This window comes from Macaca mulatta, chromosome 5 (assembly GCF_049350105.2).
Source record: "Macaca mulatta isolate MMU2019108-1 chromosome 5, T2T-MMU8v2.0, whole genome shotgun sequence".
Lineage (NCBI taxonomy): Eukaryota > Metazoa > Chordata > Mammalia > Primates > Cercopithecidae > Macaca > Macaca mulatta.
In genome coordinates this window covers 66,256,828-66,273,099 of record NC_133410.1, presented here as the reverse complement: position 1 = coordinate 66,273,099, position 16,272 = coordinate 66,256,828, and positions in this window count along the sequence as shown.

The following is a 16,272-nucleotide window of genomic DNA, read 5'->3' as shown; positions in this document are numbered from 1 at the left end:
AATGGGACTTGGAAAATTATTGAAGAATTGCGCTCCTGACACAAGAGAATGATGCCTATGTATTCAATTATTAACTTTTTCTTCACGATATTTGTGATTAGGGCACCGTGGAGTTTGGAAACTTCTGCTGTCTAGAAATGAATATTTCCCAAGTTTCTGGGTGGGCATTCAGGTGGAGAGAGAAAAGGCATTGCTGAGGGCTCACCAGGCATCACATATTGTGCTGGGTATTTTGCATATAGAGTTTCAATGGATCCCATTAAGAAATCTACAAGATTGGAGTTATTGTTCCCCTTTGTAGATGAGGAAACTGATGCAGAGAGAGAGAGCCAATTCATCAGAGGCAGCTAATAAGCGACAAAGCTGAAAGTAGAATCCTTAAAAATAAAGGATCTATATAAGACCTTTGTGTAAGAGAAAAACTTCTGAGTGATTTCTTACACTATGCTCAGCAAATAATAGGCACAAGGCTATAGTGTCTGCTTGCAAAATTGACACAAAAATATAAAAACGAGCCATTCAGTACCTATAGACTGAGTGCCTACTATGTGCCAGACACTATGAATCAACATAGAATAAATTCCACATGAAAATTACAATTAGAATGTAAATCAGTTTTAATCTATGAAAATGAAATTAGGCCAGCAGGGAGGCTATCAAATGAAACTATTAAAATACATCCCATAAGAGGAAGAGCAAGCAGGAAAAATGAGGTGAAGGGACAATGAGATAATGTATTTTTAAAATTGGGTCCTGTTCTCCTGAAATACTTTTAAGATTTTACTGCAAAATTACACAGTCAACAGGAATATGTCATTTTTAAAAGACTTACTCAGGTCAGTGCATAAATAATAATATGTTTTTTAAAATGCATGACTGTTCATTAAACCATTGACCACTTACAGCCTATTGAGTACATAAGTATTTTAAAAATTACTTTAATACATATTTACCCAATAGACCAGAAAAGTTCCTTTGGTCCATGATGTACATTTTAAAAGCTGCCTACACAAGGAGTTATCTGATTGAAGCTAGAGCCTGCTGCCAACTACATAATATGCATTTTAAAGAACAGCCTAATTATGTGCTTACCCAAGAGAACAAAGTTAATACTGAGGGTCAATAGTTATTACCTTCCTTTACCATCTTTTATTCTTTTCTGTCAAATAAAATGAGAGGAAAAGTTTATGTCTGCTCTGTTATCTATTTTCTCTTGACAACTCATGTTCCAATGTTTTTCTCACCCCTACCTTATAAAACACAAAATAAAGGAAGGAAGGAAGGAAAGAAAGAAGGAAGGAAGGAAGGAAGGGAGGGAGGGAATGTGGGAGGGAGAAAAGGGAGTACAGAAGGAGGGTGGGAAGAAGAAAGCAGAGAAAGGCAAAAATATATATACGTACATAATTAATATTAAGTTCCTGGTTTATAACAAACATGAAAGATCAAAATTCCATCCCTTAATTGATATTATTTTATCTAAAAGATCAAAAGTCCATTTCTTAATTTATATTATTCTCTCTTTTCTAACAGTTTAACCTATATACTCCTTATTTCCAAAATTATCTAGTGTCCTCTGTTTATTGGAAATATTATCTTTCCTCATTTTTCTTGGTAAGACAGAATGATATAGGTCCCTTTCTTCACTTGCGCAAAACAAAAATTCTATGTTATTTAAGTCATTGAGTCTGTTTCCAAAGGCACAATGTAAAGGATTTCTCAGCAGAAAATCCATTCCTGTGCATACAAATATAAAATCAAAAACTGTATTTTCTGCCTGGCGCAATGGCTTATGCCTGTAATCCCAGCATTTTGGGAGGTCAAGGCAGATGGATCACTTGAGGTCAGGAGTTTGAGACCAACCAGGTCAACATGATGAAACCCAGACTGTACTACGAATACAAAAATTAGCAGGGCATGGTGGCATGTGCGTCTAATCCAAGCTACTCAGGAGGCTGAAGCAAGAGAATTGCTTGAACCCAGGATATGGAGGTTACAGTGAGCCAAGATCGCACCACTGCACTCCCACCAAGGTGACAGAGCGCAACACCATCTCAAAAAAAAAAACAAACAAACAAACAAAAAAAACTGTATTTTCAACAGGTAGACCAACAGGCTTACTAGTTTCTCTGCTTAGTGTCCTCATTTTGCCACACTGGCAGTAGCAATGCCAACCTGCCTTTGAAGGTGACCTAATAGACCAACAGAACAAGGCTAGCAGTTTCTCCATAGGGATATTTCCCCTTAATTTTTGGTGATACATAACCACCCACCTAGCTCTAATGAATATAGCCAAAGTGGAAACACCACCTCTTATTTAAGTAGTAGATGTCAGCTCCTCATGAAACAGTAAATTATGTCTGTGAATACAGACGGCTGCATATACACTACTCATAAATGTTATCCTCTATGACTCCCAACTCTGATAGCCGACTTAAGGGTGATATTTATTTCATTTAAAAAAACCATTTTGAATAAAGATGTACTTCCTCTCTTTACCACCACTTCCCCGTTACTTAAATCAATTACATTCTGTCTCCAAAAAAAATCACAGAAAGCTTTCACTAGTTCTAACCGAATCTAAAGATTTGTCCTCCTATTCTAAATGTATTTATTTTAATCAGTCTAGTCAGATGCATTCAAGTTCAAAGATGGATTAAAAATACCAGAGTCAAGGTTATTTTTTAATTCATCTCAATAATTTATCATTTCTACGCTTTACTTTTTAATCATTACTGTATATTGTATATTGAAGAATATCCCAGAGATCCGAAAGCTGATGGGAATTTCTTAAATAAACTTGGCAATTTTATAGAGAAAGGAAGAATTCTTAGAAACTAAGTGGACTTTAATTAAAGAAAAGTTTGTTTACTCTCAGCACAGTAATTAAAATATAATTGATATTTAAAGAAAAAATTCTGATACAAAAACTGTTTGAACTTCTCCATGACTGTACTAATGAGCTCAATAACTCACCTTACTGTACCCATGTTTCCTATTCTCCAGCTGACAAGAATAACAAATATAATTGTAAACATTTTGTAAACATAAAATCATTATTTTGTATTTAATGCATATAGATATATAGCAAAAAAAAACTAAATAAAATTTTAAAATAATGAATGCCATTATAAATCCAAACCAGCAAGATTCTGACGCCTCCACCTCTTTAATTTTTGAGAGGGAGTCTCACTCTGTCACATAGGTTGGAGTGCAATGGCGCCATCTTGGCTCCCTGCAACCTCCACCTCCCAGGTTCAAGTGATTCTCCTACCTCAGTCTTGGGGAGTAGCGGGGATCACAGACGTGCACCACCACATCCGGCTAATATTTTGTATTTTTAGTAGAGACGGGGTTTCACCATGTTAGCCAATCTGGTCTCAAACTCCTGACCTTGTGATTCACCCACCTCGGCCTCCCAAAGTGCTTGGATTACAGGCGTGAGCCACTGTGCCCAACCTACCACCACCTCTTAATTACATATTACATAGATTAGTTTTTTTATAGACATACTTCTCTATCAGTAGTAAACTCTACTAGGGAGTCAGATTTATTTTCTCATTTAGTAATAGATCCAAGATGCCAACTAAAAGTTAGACCAAACTGGAAGAAAATGTAAAGTCTTTGAGCTGCTTGTTGTGTTTGTTGTTTGTTTAAGTCTTTGAGAAGTACACCAATACCTGTTGGTTTACAGGTATATTCTGCTTTGTTTCTAATAAGTTTTAAAATAAATTTTGCATTTTTATCAAATTAATTTGAGCCATAATTGAACTCAGTTTGACAAAGGAAACACATCAGAATCTACTTGAGCACATTTTCTGTCACCATCTGAGTTTAACTGGTATTAGGGCAGCCTTTCTTCTCAGTCCTCTAGATCCAAAATATTCCTTCAAGAATCAGATTAGATTCAGTTACAAGCATATTTAAAAACTTTGTAGTCCACATCAGATTCATCTCTCCCTTTCTTGGCACAGGTCAGCCACCTATGTAAAATGGCAATGAGCTACTAAACTCTTTGGTCAATTTGGTCACTCTGATTTTAAGCTAGACTCAAAAGTGAGAACCAGATGCAGATGCAAAGTTCATTAACTGTCTGGCTACCACTTTCCCAGAACAAATGACCCATTGACTAACTCATCGGTAAATTTTCATCAATAGCTTCAAATTCCACATAACCACGAAGGACATTACATCTATTAATTTCTGTCTTGCTTTAGTATCCAAGTAAATGAAGCAGGATTTAGAAACTTGATTAGCTGAATCATGATTGGTTGTGGGATCAGCTTTATTACTTATTTGGTAGAATTTGCACAACACATTAAGTTTGGTCATTAATAGAATCATGTATAGTAATTTGGGCTGTTGAGAGATTTCTGTTTGGTTGTGGATAGTCAAAACTACTCAGTTAAAAGATTTCATAAGCTTCCATACATAGCTTCTAAAACAAAAGCTGATTCTCTATATATTTAGTTCCTACTACTATATATTCACTGTTTTCTACTCAGATCCCAAATCAAAATCTTGCCAGAAAATGAGAACAAAGAATATTTTGAATTCTTTTTAGAGGAAGGTAAGATTTTGGAAAAAGGTGAGTTTCGGATAGCCACTCAGCATTTCTGGAATTGCTGCTTGTGCATTTTCTTACTGCTGACAAGATCCCTAATACAACTAGAATTGTTTCAAACAACATTGTGCAATTTAGCTTTGCATCCTTTTCTCTAGATCTATAAGTGTGATAGTAACTGATTCTCATTTGCATGGTTCTTGAGGTCAAATTTATAGATTAGTGGACTTGGATTTGATACCTCACAAAGGGCTGGGGAAAGACAAGAACTAAAGAGCAGTTCATTGTGTCTTATGTCAAAGAAACCCTGAATGCAATGAGGAAAGGGAGGAAAAAGAGGTTTATAGCTCAGACTCCAAAATAGAGAAGGAAAGTGAATGCATTAAGGTTCAAAGGTTATAACTTGACAATAACCTAATACGGCAGCCTTTTATAATGGGAAGAGATCTGATCTATAAATTGTAATCCTACCTCTCTGTCTATCCCACTGCATGATCTCGGGACTCAATTTTCTAATCTATAAAATGAGAATATTGAAGTGCTTGGTCTGTAAGTGCCATTCTAGCTGTAAAATTATCTAATCTGACCTGAAACAGGAGACTGAGTCAAATTGGGAAGTAGGTAAAACTTCTGGCCTACAACCTCCCTACCAGTCTACACTTCCTTCCTCTTAGCACATTTCCTGGTGACCTCTCAACCTCCAGGTCTTGTCCGGGATAAATATTTTCCCTCTTGGGGCAGTCAAACTGTCTAGCAATTAATGCAATGTAGTTGACTAATAATAAAAATGTTAGCTGATAATGGCTAAATGAATGACCCTTCCCACAAGTAATAGCATTTTAAACATAAATGGATTCTCAAAGACTAAAACACCGTGACCCAAAAGACTGAAATTATAATGATGAACTGAGAGGAAGTAGACTTAATCTTTTGTGCATAAGTAATCATCTACGCTGCTTACTCATAAAGCTGTCCGGACTGCTTTGTCCAGAGTGAGAAGTTCAAGGTAGAAGTTGAAACAATGCCACAGTGTGGTGGTTATTAGCACAGACATTGAAAGCAGAGGTGAATTTAAGTCCCTGCTGTATCATTTCATAACTGCTTGAGTTTTGACAAGTTACTAATCTATCTAAAGTTTTCTTATCTATAAAATAGGATAATAATGCCTATATCCCAGAATCATTTTAAAGAATGATGACAGTATATTTGGCACATAGTACACATGTAAAAATTGCTTACTATCATTATTATTACCACTTATCTGGGAACATTAGTGATGAGCCTGTTTAAAAATCAAATGATGTTATTTTAACTTCCACATGTAGAGCCACAATAAGCCTTGCTGTTTTATAAAAGGAATATACAATATAAGATCTCTGACTACAAAATAATGACACTGGCTCAGCATCAGCAAATTAATCTGATTATTTTATAGTTACATTTACACAATTAATTGGCTGAATACCGCTTTACCTTGTAAAATCCATCCTTCCTATGTTAAATGGGCAACTTCCAGCCCCACACAAATGGTGGATAATTTCCCTAAGTCTTCAAAATTATCTGTCCTATTTAGATAATCTTTAAATGATGGAAATAAATTGAATTGAAATGGAAAAAGACTGACCTCATGCTATGAATCAAATAAGTACAAATGAGAAACTAATCCAAAACAGAAGCACTCTGGATTTGCACATTTTATTAGCCCTTGGTCCCTATGTGTTCTGACTACTCAATATCAACTATTGTAGCATTATTTTACTATATGAATCCTTCTATGTTTTATTCGGATCAATAGCTTTTGCCTTTAAATTTATAGATCTTGCTTGACCAAGTATTGAATAACTATGAAGCCAAGGACTGGGGAAGAGCTCCCTCCACTAATAGCACCACGGGGAATCCTGACAAAGTGAGCCAGCCGTCTACTCCTCTCCAGCTTTTCATCTTCAGAGTCCAGAGGGATCCCCAGAGGCAGGGAGTAAGCCTACTCCTCTGACCTTATACCTCCATTACTAAGAGTCAAATGAAAAGTGCCAAATCTTTGCAAATCCAGGTAAGATCCATCCTCTCCTCCTGCCTGAATACTGATTAGACTCTACCAGCCTTGGGACCATCAGGACAAGTTTCATCATGCTTCTTACCACTGTTCATGTCTTTATCACAGGAAACCCAAGATTTCCTGGTCATCCTTCCCTGAACTTTCTGCTCATTTTCCCTGAGACAAACGAAACAATCAGAAGATGACTCCCAAAAATTTTACACTGTACATACCCACCTATTTCCTGGCTATTTTCTGCCTATTTTCTCTTCTTTCTCTCTCATTACTATTAACTGTCTATGTTCCTAGCTAAGGTTAACTCTTCTGCTTTGCAATAGATATCATCAATTCTTGCCTGCTTGAGAGCATTGGTCCTGCTGATTTCCTCTCTCTCTTGCATTGTCAATGTTACTTTTTCCAGTACCTCTCTCTTTTTTTTTGGCTTCCATCACTCTGTAGAAATTCCTGTTACTCTATTCATTGTCAACCTGACTGTATTATTACTAATCCAATAGTAAAATTCTCGATCCTCATGCTACTTATCAACAGTATCTGACCATTTCATTCTTTACATCTCCTTGACTTGGCTTCTACAACTCCACACTCACCTGACTTTCTCATAACTCGCCAGGTACTTCTTTCAGTCTGTGTGCTAATTTCTTTTTTGTTCACCAACCTCTTGATGATGAAGAAACCGAGGACTCAGTCCTTGAACCTCATCTATTTTCTCTCTACATTCACTTCTTTGGTAATCTCAGTCAGATTCAAGGCTTTAAATACTGCCTCTATGCCGATGACACAATTTCCAGCTAGGATCTAGCCTCTCAACTTCAAACTCTCACTCAACATCTCCACATGCGTATCTAAAACGCATCTCAAGTGCAGCATACCTCAACTCACCAACTGAACTCCTAAACTCCTCCTGCCCCCCCCAAACCTTCTAAAACAGTCTGTCTTAGTGAAGAACAACTTCATTTTTCCACTTGTTCAGACTGAAAACCTTGGAGTCACCCTTTACTCCTCTTTCTCTGTCTCTCTCACACACACATGTACATCTCGCCTTATTAAAAAAGAAATCCTAGGCCAGGCGCAGTGGCTCACGCCTGTAATCCCAGCACTTTGGGAGACCGAGGTGGGCAGATCACGAGGTCAGGAGATCGAGACCATCCTGGCTAACACGTTGAAACCTCGACTCTACTAAAAGTACAAAAAATTTGCCAGTCGTGGTGGCGGGCGCCTACAGTCCCGGCTACATGGGAGGCTGAGGCAGGAGAATGGCGTGAGTGAACCCTGGAGGCGGAGTTTGCAGTGAGCCGAGATGGCGCCACTGCCCTCCAGCCTGGGCAACAGAGCAAGACTCTGTCTCAAAAATAAATAAGTAAATAAATAAATAAATAATCCTACCAATTCTGTCTTCAAAATATATCCAGAGTTGCATCATGTTTCACCATGTCTGCTGCTGCTTCCTTTCTGGCCCAGGCCACCGTTTTTTTGCTGAGATTATTGCAATAGCCTCCTAAGTAGTCTTCCTGCTTCTTTCTGTGAGTTCTCTACATTGCAGTAATAGGCATCCTAGGAAAACTTACCAGTCAGGTCATATCACTCCTCTGTTCAAAACTCTCCAATATCTCCCATCTCACTCACTTTAAGAACCAAGGTTTTTACAATAATGGCCTGTAAGTCCTTATAGGATGTGTGGCTGCCTGTTAACTCTCTGACCTTATCTTCTATAAACTCACTCCCCTATGCTCTTGCCCTGCTGGGCATCTTGCTCCTTCCCAGACTTGCCAGATGAGATTCCACAACAGTGTTTGCACTTGCTTCCTTAGTGGCCTAGAATGCTCTTCCCCTAGACACCAACATGACTTATGTCTTCACTTCCTCATTCATCGCGTCTGTGCAGCTATTCTCTTCTCAGAAGAGACTCCCCTGCTTGCCATATTTCAAAATGGAAGACTCAGCCCTGACTCTCTGGACTTCTTCCCTGCTTTGCTTTTCTCTGTAGCACTTTCATCAAATAGCACACTACATATTTCACTCATACTCTTTTTTTTTTTTTTTTTTTTTTTTTTTGAGATGGAGTCTCACACTGTCGCCCAGGCTGGAGTGCAGTGGTGTGATCTCGGTTCACTGTGAGCTCCGCCTCCCGGGTTCACGCCATTCTCCTGCCTCAGCCTCCCGAGTAGCTGGGACTACAAGTGCCCGCCACCACACCCGGCCAATTTTTTGTATTTTTAGTAGAGACGGGGTTTCCCCATGTTAGCCAGGATGGTCTCGATCTCCTTCTGACCTCGTGATCCGCCCGCCTCGGGCTCCCAAAGTGCTGGGATTCCAGGCGTGAGTCACCGTGCCTGGCCCCCATATTTTACTTATATTCTTTATTAACTCTCCCTCCCTATTCAGATGCAAGCTTCATGAGAGTAAGGATTTTTTGTTTTATTTTATTCTCTGCTATCTCATATTCCTAAAGCAAATCAATTTTAAAACTTGAAAAGTTCTTAGATGTTTAGAAAATAGGCAACATACTGAATTACAGTGCTGTTATAATAATAATAATAAACATTGTAATGCTGACTATGTGTCAAGCACTACTTTAATGGTTTTTCTATGTCTGTCTGTTCATAAAATTAGCTGATTTAACTTTCACAATTAACCTATAAAGTAGATAATACTTTTGTCCACATTTTATAAATAAAGAAATTACGGCCCAGAGAGGTTGATGATGAGGCTCAGGACAGGCTGCCCCAAAATATGGCACCTTAGTATTTGAGAAAACAGCAAAAGCAGAAAGGTCACTCTCACCTTCCCCTCATCCCTTCTCCCATGAAGCAGGCCATAAAACCTAACTGACCTTCCCCATAAGACCCAGTACATGGAGGAAAAGAACTTTCTTATCTCTGAAGACACTGAGACCCAGAAAAGAATGTGAGCAAACAGGCTTTGTTAAGTTCCCCCAGTCTATCGCCATTAGATCATAGTTGTCCTTGCATACGTCTCCACAACTATCAACTTTATCAAGCAGCATATAAATACACGTTTCCCTGTTTATTTGAGTCTTCATTTCTGAAGCCTTCTGTGTCCTGTAACACTTACATTGGATTCATTGTTATGTTTGTCTCTTGTTAATCTGTCCTTTGGTTTACAGACCTCAGCCACGAACCTAGCAACATACATTTAAAACGACCCTCAAGACTACACTGTATGTGGGAAATCAAAATTTGAATCTGAAATTTATTCTTAACTTCCTAGGCTCTGTCTCCTCTGTTAAAATTGAGAAAAGAAGATATTTGCAGGATTGTGGCGAGAATTATATATAATATATTGAGGATATAAAGACAACAGCACAGCGTCTAACTCTGGGATGTCAGTACACGGAAGCAATAATTATGCTACAACTGCTAAACATACAGAGTTAAATTTGGTATAAGGAATCTGAACATACCTTTCTAAGTTGAAGTACTATGTTATTCAGTCTCCCAATTTGTGTTTTGATTGGCAGTACCATATTTAAGAGAGGCCTTCAAAATCACACAAATGAAAATTAGTCTTTCCGGTCTATGGAAAAAAATTAATTGGAGTTCATTTTTGTTATTGTTTTCTTAGCTTAGTGGCTGTATTATGCAAGTCTGTATCAATATACACACAGTCTAACAATGCAGGCATATTTTTCAAGTAAAAGGGGGTAGAGTTCATAAACCACTCAGTATTTGTTTCATTAGTCCAAAACGCTAACCTTCTCTTCATTCAGGCTTGCAGAGCTCCAATATAAAGAAATCTTTAAACCCCAGGCCTGCTGACTAGCATGAGCTGTGTTCTGGTACCACAGAGGAGCCAGAAATAAGGCTCCAAACAGGGACCCTGAAATGAATTAGATAGATCAATGTCCCCATTTGTGTTCCAGTGCCCCAAAATACCTTCACAGCATGAGTGACTGTGTGAGGGCCCTACTGAATTTGTATTCTGGAAAACAGACTAAAAGGTCAACATGCATGTATATTTATAAGGGAACTGGTATTTGCTAATCAATTAGGGGAAATGTTTCTTCCTTTGTAGCAATTTCTCAAAGAACAGCTTCTTAAAGAGAGCTTCTCCACTTTTTTTCTATAGAAAGCCTACAGTCAGCCTTAGAAAACTCTTACAAATTACACTTCTGTATTTTCTGAGATACTTAGGACAAAATGTGGTCAAACTGATAGTCTACTCATGCTACAATCTTATTACCAAGATTAAGATGCAATGTCAAATAGTAAATTTTTCATATCCATTAAAGGGGGAAAATATACATGCTTGTTTCGAAGCCATATTGTTGTGTAAATTCCCTAGACTGGCAAATATTCTTTAGTTGTAAACTATGGGTGGAGCATGTCAGTTTCGCATGTGACAATAATTGTCAACCACCTTTATCAGAATAGAGATCTTACTGCTATACAATTCCTCTGATAGTAAGAATGAGTAAAGTGATCTTCTATCTCCAATCCCCAATTCTATAGACTTAAACTTATTTGTCATGTTATCCTGGGTTAATTAGTTCTGAAAACATTCGTTTGCATGACTCATATAGAGATATCTAGAAAAATACATTAATAATGAAAACACTCCTTTTGAAAATATAAAATCAGAGTTGCTTAGTAGATCTCCATCTCCTTTTCAGGCTATGCTGTCCAATAGACTGCTTCTCCAGAATCCATGTCCTTTACATCAGGTGACTCTTTCAGTCACCAAACAGCACCTGCACCTGACAAAGTGATGGAATTGCTGGACCACACAGTTTCTCTGCCTCTATTCACTCCAATGCTCAGTTTGTTGTGATCACTACATCTCCCTTTCTCAGTCAACCCTCTCTCATAGCGCTTTAAAATTTCACAGTAGAGATTATTTTGCACAGGGTACAGTTGTAATTTTGTGAGTTCTAACAACATAGAATAGAATCCCATAATGCCATCAATCACTTAATCCATGTGGCGCTCCCACTTCCAGGAATATCTGATTACTTCCATAATTTATGTCTTCTTACAAAGCTTAACCACAGTAGCTGGCACTTCCTCACCTGGCCTCAGCACCCTGCTGTTTTATTTCTTCTTCAGTTACTACTCTCAGTATTCATTCTCATCCACTGCTTTACAAATGTTACTCAATAAACATCAATTTAATTAAGTTGGGTTTTTTTTCTTATTATCTTAGTAACTTTGGATTCTAAATGTGCTTCTGAGTATAAAGTGGGCTTTACTTTTATACATAAGTGACTTGGGATTTATTGAAGGGATAATTAAGAACATATTTGGGTTAGTGGAGAAAAACTAGAATGGGTAACTTGGAGATAAAGATAAAAAGATGACAGGAACATCACCCACCAGGATGAGTCTGAGAGACTTATCAACCCTAACAAGTATAATAAAAACAATGTTTAGCTTACAATAAGAGTAGAATGTGAACTCCAGTGGATAATGGTGATGGGCAAGGCAGCAAGGTAAATGAAGCAACTATCACATATGGACAAAAGATCAATCAGTAAAGAGGGTTGCTATGAGGTCCTAGTTGTAGTTAAAACTTGTAGTCTAGCCACAGTGATATTCTGTCACAAGGAAAATACCATAAGTCTAAAGATTTGCCATCTAACAAGATGTTTTTATTAGTGGAGCATAAACAATGTTGTATCAAATGATGGATTCGCATTCAAAGCATGAGAGTCGAAATAATTTTTCTTTTACATAGTTTCACTCTGTTGCCCAGGCTGGAGTGATATGATCTTGACTCACTGCAACCTCCACCTCCCAGGTTCAAGTGATTCTCGCGCCTCAGCCTCTCCAGTAGCTGGGATTACAGGTGTGTGCCACCACACCCAGCTAATTTTTCGTCTTTTTAGTAGAGATGGATTTCATCATGTTGGCCAGGCTAGTCTTCAACTCCTGACCTCAAGTGATCCATCTGCCTCAGCTTCCCACAGTGCTGGGATTAAAAGTGTGAGCCACTGTGCCTGGCCTGAAATAATTTTTTATTTGATAATGTGTCCATATATCTTTATTGCCTTAACCCTGCAGTTTTACTGAGTAGTTTTGAGGAAATGGAAGAACTAGTTAGCTCATCCCTTAGATTAACAAAAATTATAGGAAAAAAAGCTCATGAGAATATTTAAACAATAATTTGTGTACATTACCATTATAATCCTGTTGGCCCATGAAAATGTGCACATACTTGATATTATACATGCACGCACACACACACACACACACACACACACACACCCCTACATGCATCCCCATAACTGTGCCCTGGCCAGACTTTACCTGACCATAGGTCTCAGAGCCAAATTCCTGACCTCCAATGGGGGCAGGAATGTAGATGACAGGGAGCTGGGGGCAGGATATGGAGTCAGGAATGTGGATGGCAGGGGGCAGCAAGAATGTGTACACTGCCAGTGGAGTGTACAGTGTAGCTGCAGGGCTGTGAGTGAGCAAAACCATGGGTGTGTGCACACAGCCAGTACGGCTGCCATGTAGAATTCTTCAGGTTCTACAATATTAAGAAAATTTACTTGAGAAAGGGAATCTTTTCTAATTCAAAAAGGTATTAAATGGGTGAATGGTGTCCCTTCCCTCTGAAGCTAAACCTAGAAATATAACACCACACAAGAAGAGGCAGAAGAAAACATACCTACAAGAGAAGCAGAAAAATCAGGAGCCAGCTCACAAAATGGACTCAAGACCACAAGAAAAATGGAAGGCAGGTTGAAGATAGAGCTAGTAAACTACAGAACAGAAAACATGGAGCAGAGGAGGGATGCTTGGGTGCCACTGAAGAATGTAGTGGCCTGCTGCCACTTTCCCTGATTGCCTGTGTTCAGATCCCTGGGCATCCACTTACTAAATGGCAATTTTCACACTTCTATGAACAACTTCCAGAGACTGGGTAATTTACAAGGAAAGAGGTTTAGGCCAGGCGGAGTGGTTCATGCCTATAACTCCAGCACTTTGGGAGGCCAAAGTGGGTGGATCACGAGGTCAGGAGTTCGAGACCAGCCTGGACAAGATGGTGAAACATCATCTCTACTAAAAATACAACAATTAGCTGGGCATGGTGGCATGCACCTGTAATCCTAGCTGCTCAGGAGGCTGAAGCAGGAGAATCCCTTGAACCCAGGAGGTGGAGGTTGCAGTGAACTGAGAGCCATTGCTCTCCAGCCTTGGCAACAAGAGTGAAACTCCATCAAAAAGAAAAGAAGAGAGAGAGAGAGAAGGAAAGAAAGAAAGAAAAGAAAGAGAGAAAGAAAGAGAGAGAGAGAAAGAAAGAGAAGAAAGAAAGAAAGAAAGAAAGAAAGAAAGAAAGAAAGAAAGAAAGAAAGAAAGAAAGAAAGAAAGAGAAAGAAAGAAGGAAGGAAGGAAGGAAGGAAGGAAAGAAAGAAAGAAAGAAAGAAAGAAAGAAAGAAAGAAAGAAAGAAAGAAAGAAAGAAAGAAAGAAAGAAAGAAAGAAAGAAAGAAAGAAAGAAAGAAAAGAAAAGAAAAGAAGTGTAATTGACTCACAGTTCTGCATGGCCGAGGAGGCCTCAGCCTCAGGAAACTGACAATCATGGCGGAAGGGGAAGCAGACGCCTTTTTCACAAGATGTCAGGAGGAGAGATGAGTGTGTGAGAGTGCAGGAAAAACCACCATTTATAAAACCATCAGATCTCGTGAGAATTTACTCACTATCAAGAGAACAGAATGGTGGAACCACTCCCATGATCCAATCACTTCCTTTCTTCAACATATGGGGATCACAATTTGAGATGAGATTTGGGTGGGACACAGAGCCAAACCATATTAGTGCCTATGGTCAAGTCGTTTAAACTGCAAGTGCCTGGATTTCCTCATCTGCAAATTAAGATCATAACACTACACTTGTCTTAAGTTTTGTGTACGTAAGTACATTAAATAAAGAAACAAATCTAAAGCACATAGTAATAATAAACATTCGATAAATGCTGTTATCATCAATGTTAGTCTTATTATTATTCACAAATGGTTTGGTAACAGCTTCTCAAAGCCATAAATTGCTCTGCACCAAAGCCAGCCCTCTTCCCTGACTTACCTCCATGACATGAGAAATCAGTAAAAGCAGTATCACATCGCTTCCAAATCTGTATGTCCAGTGGGATCTTCTAGCAGGACTAGAGAGCAGTGGAAGGACAGGGCCAACATAAAAATGGTGCCCAGAAGAAAACTCTCTGCTCTTTTCCATCTCTTCCATTTTCCAAGCCAGCAGGCAAAGGACAGTATCCAAAAACATGAAGCCACTTGTCTAGGAATATGGCCAGGTGGACAAAAGTGAGCACATGGTGTGCAATTAATCATGCACAGTTTTGCAGCATTACATACATTACTAAGAATTGCCAATAGATCTGTCAATTAAGTTATAATACCAGAATGAATTAAGTACATAAGGAAATTGTCCATAGAACCTAACCTTTTCATTAAAACACAATGCAAAATGTTGTCCCTAAATTTTGTTTCTGGGGCAGAACTCTTTCCAGTGGTTGCACGATAATTTTTTTAAAAGAAATAAAGGCCTTTCTTAAGAAGCAAATAGGGTGGCAACGATGTATTACAGATTAAACCTAATAAAAATGTTTCTGATTTTCTATTCAGGTGATCTGAATCTGCTATAAATAACACAAGAAACTTCTAGAATTCCTCCAAGCTATAATGAACCTAAAATAGAAGCAGAAGATTATGAGTAATAAGCAAGCTTACCAGGACAAATGTGATGCATATCATAGCAAAACCCCCATGGCATCAAAAATAATGACAAAGCACCGCATATTTGACGGGGGTGCTGCAGCAGCTGTCAGAGCAGCATGGTGTATCGATACAAGCTACAGAGAAATTGTGTTTAAGTATGGTCCCCAAGCCCACTGTGCACCTAGGAGTTGTGGCAGGCACTTCAAATAGCATCTTTAATGACTATTCAGATAAAGATAGGATGATTAATGATATCCTTTCTCATTTTTTTAAATACCAAATATGAAGCCAACCCTACATAAATTGCTTTACCTTGCCGAATGAGAAACAATCTCTCATTATAATGTACTCCCATAAATCACTCAGGATTGCATAGTAGAAATAGCATGGTTCTGCCTTTAATTCTGTCTCTTTGTCTCTGTCTCTCTCTCTCTCTCTCTCTCTCTCTCTCTAAGTAATTTTACTTACATATTACTCTGTAAGTAAGTAAAAGTAATTTTACTTACAAAGTAAGTCATAAGTGCTCAATGATATATATTTTCTCCAGAAATAAAGGCAGTATCTACAAGCTAGCATAATGTCTAGCACAGATACTTCTTCAATGAATATTTGTATAGGAAAATGAGAAAGATGATAAAAGGATAGGGAAGAGAAAGATTAGGAAGAAAAAAAGGGAAAAGACAGACAGAAGAACTATTAGAAACATTTTCTAACACTCTGGCTCACAGAAAAACCATATCTCTGTGTGTTTCACGCAGTGTAGAAGCACAAAGTGTGTTGATGGAAAGGTGGTAGCTATTACCCCCATGGTTCCCTGGTGAGATATGTGAAGATTCAACAGTTCTCCTAACTGGTTAGTGGCAGAGCTGGAATTGAATTTCAAGTAGTGTACCTACTAAATGCTTTGCCATACTTAGGTGAAAGTTTATGCATTATATCCTATTTGACCCTTTTCCTAAAAC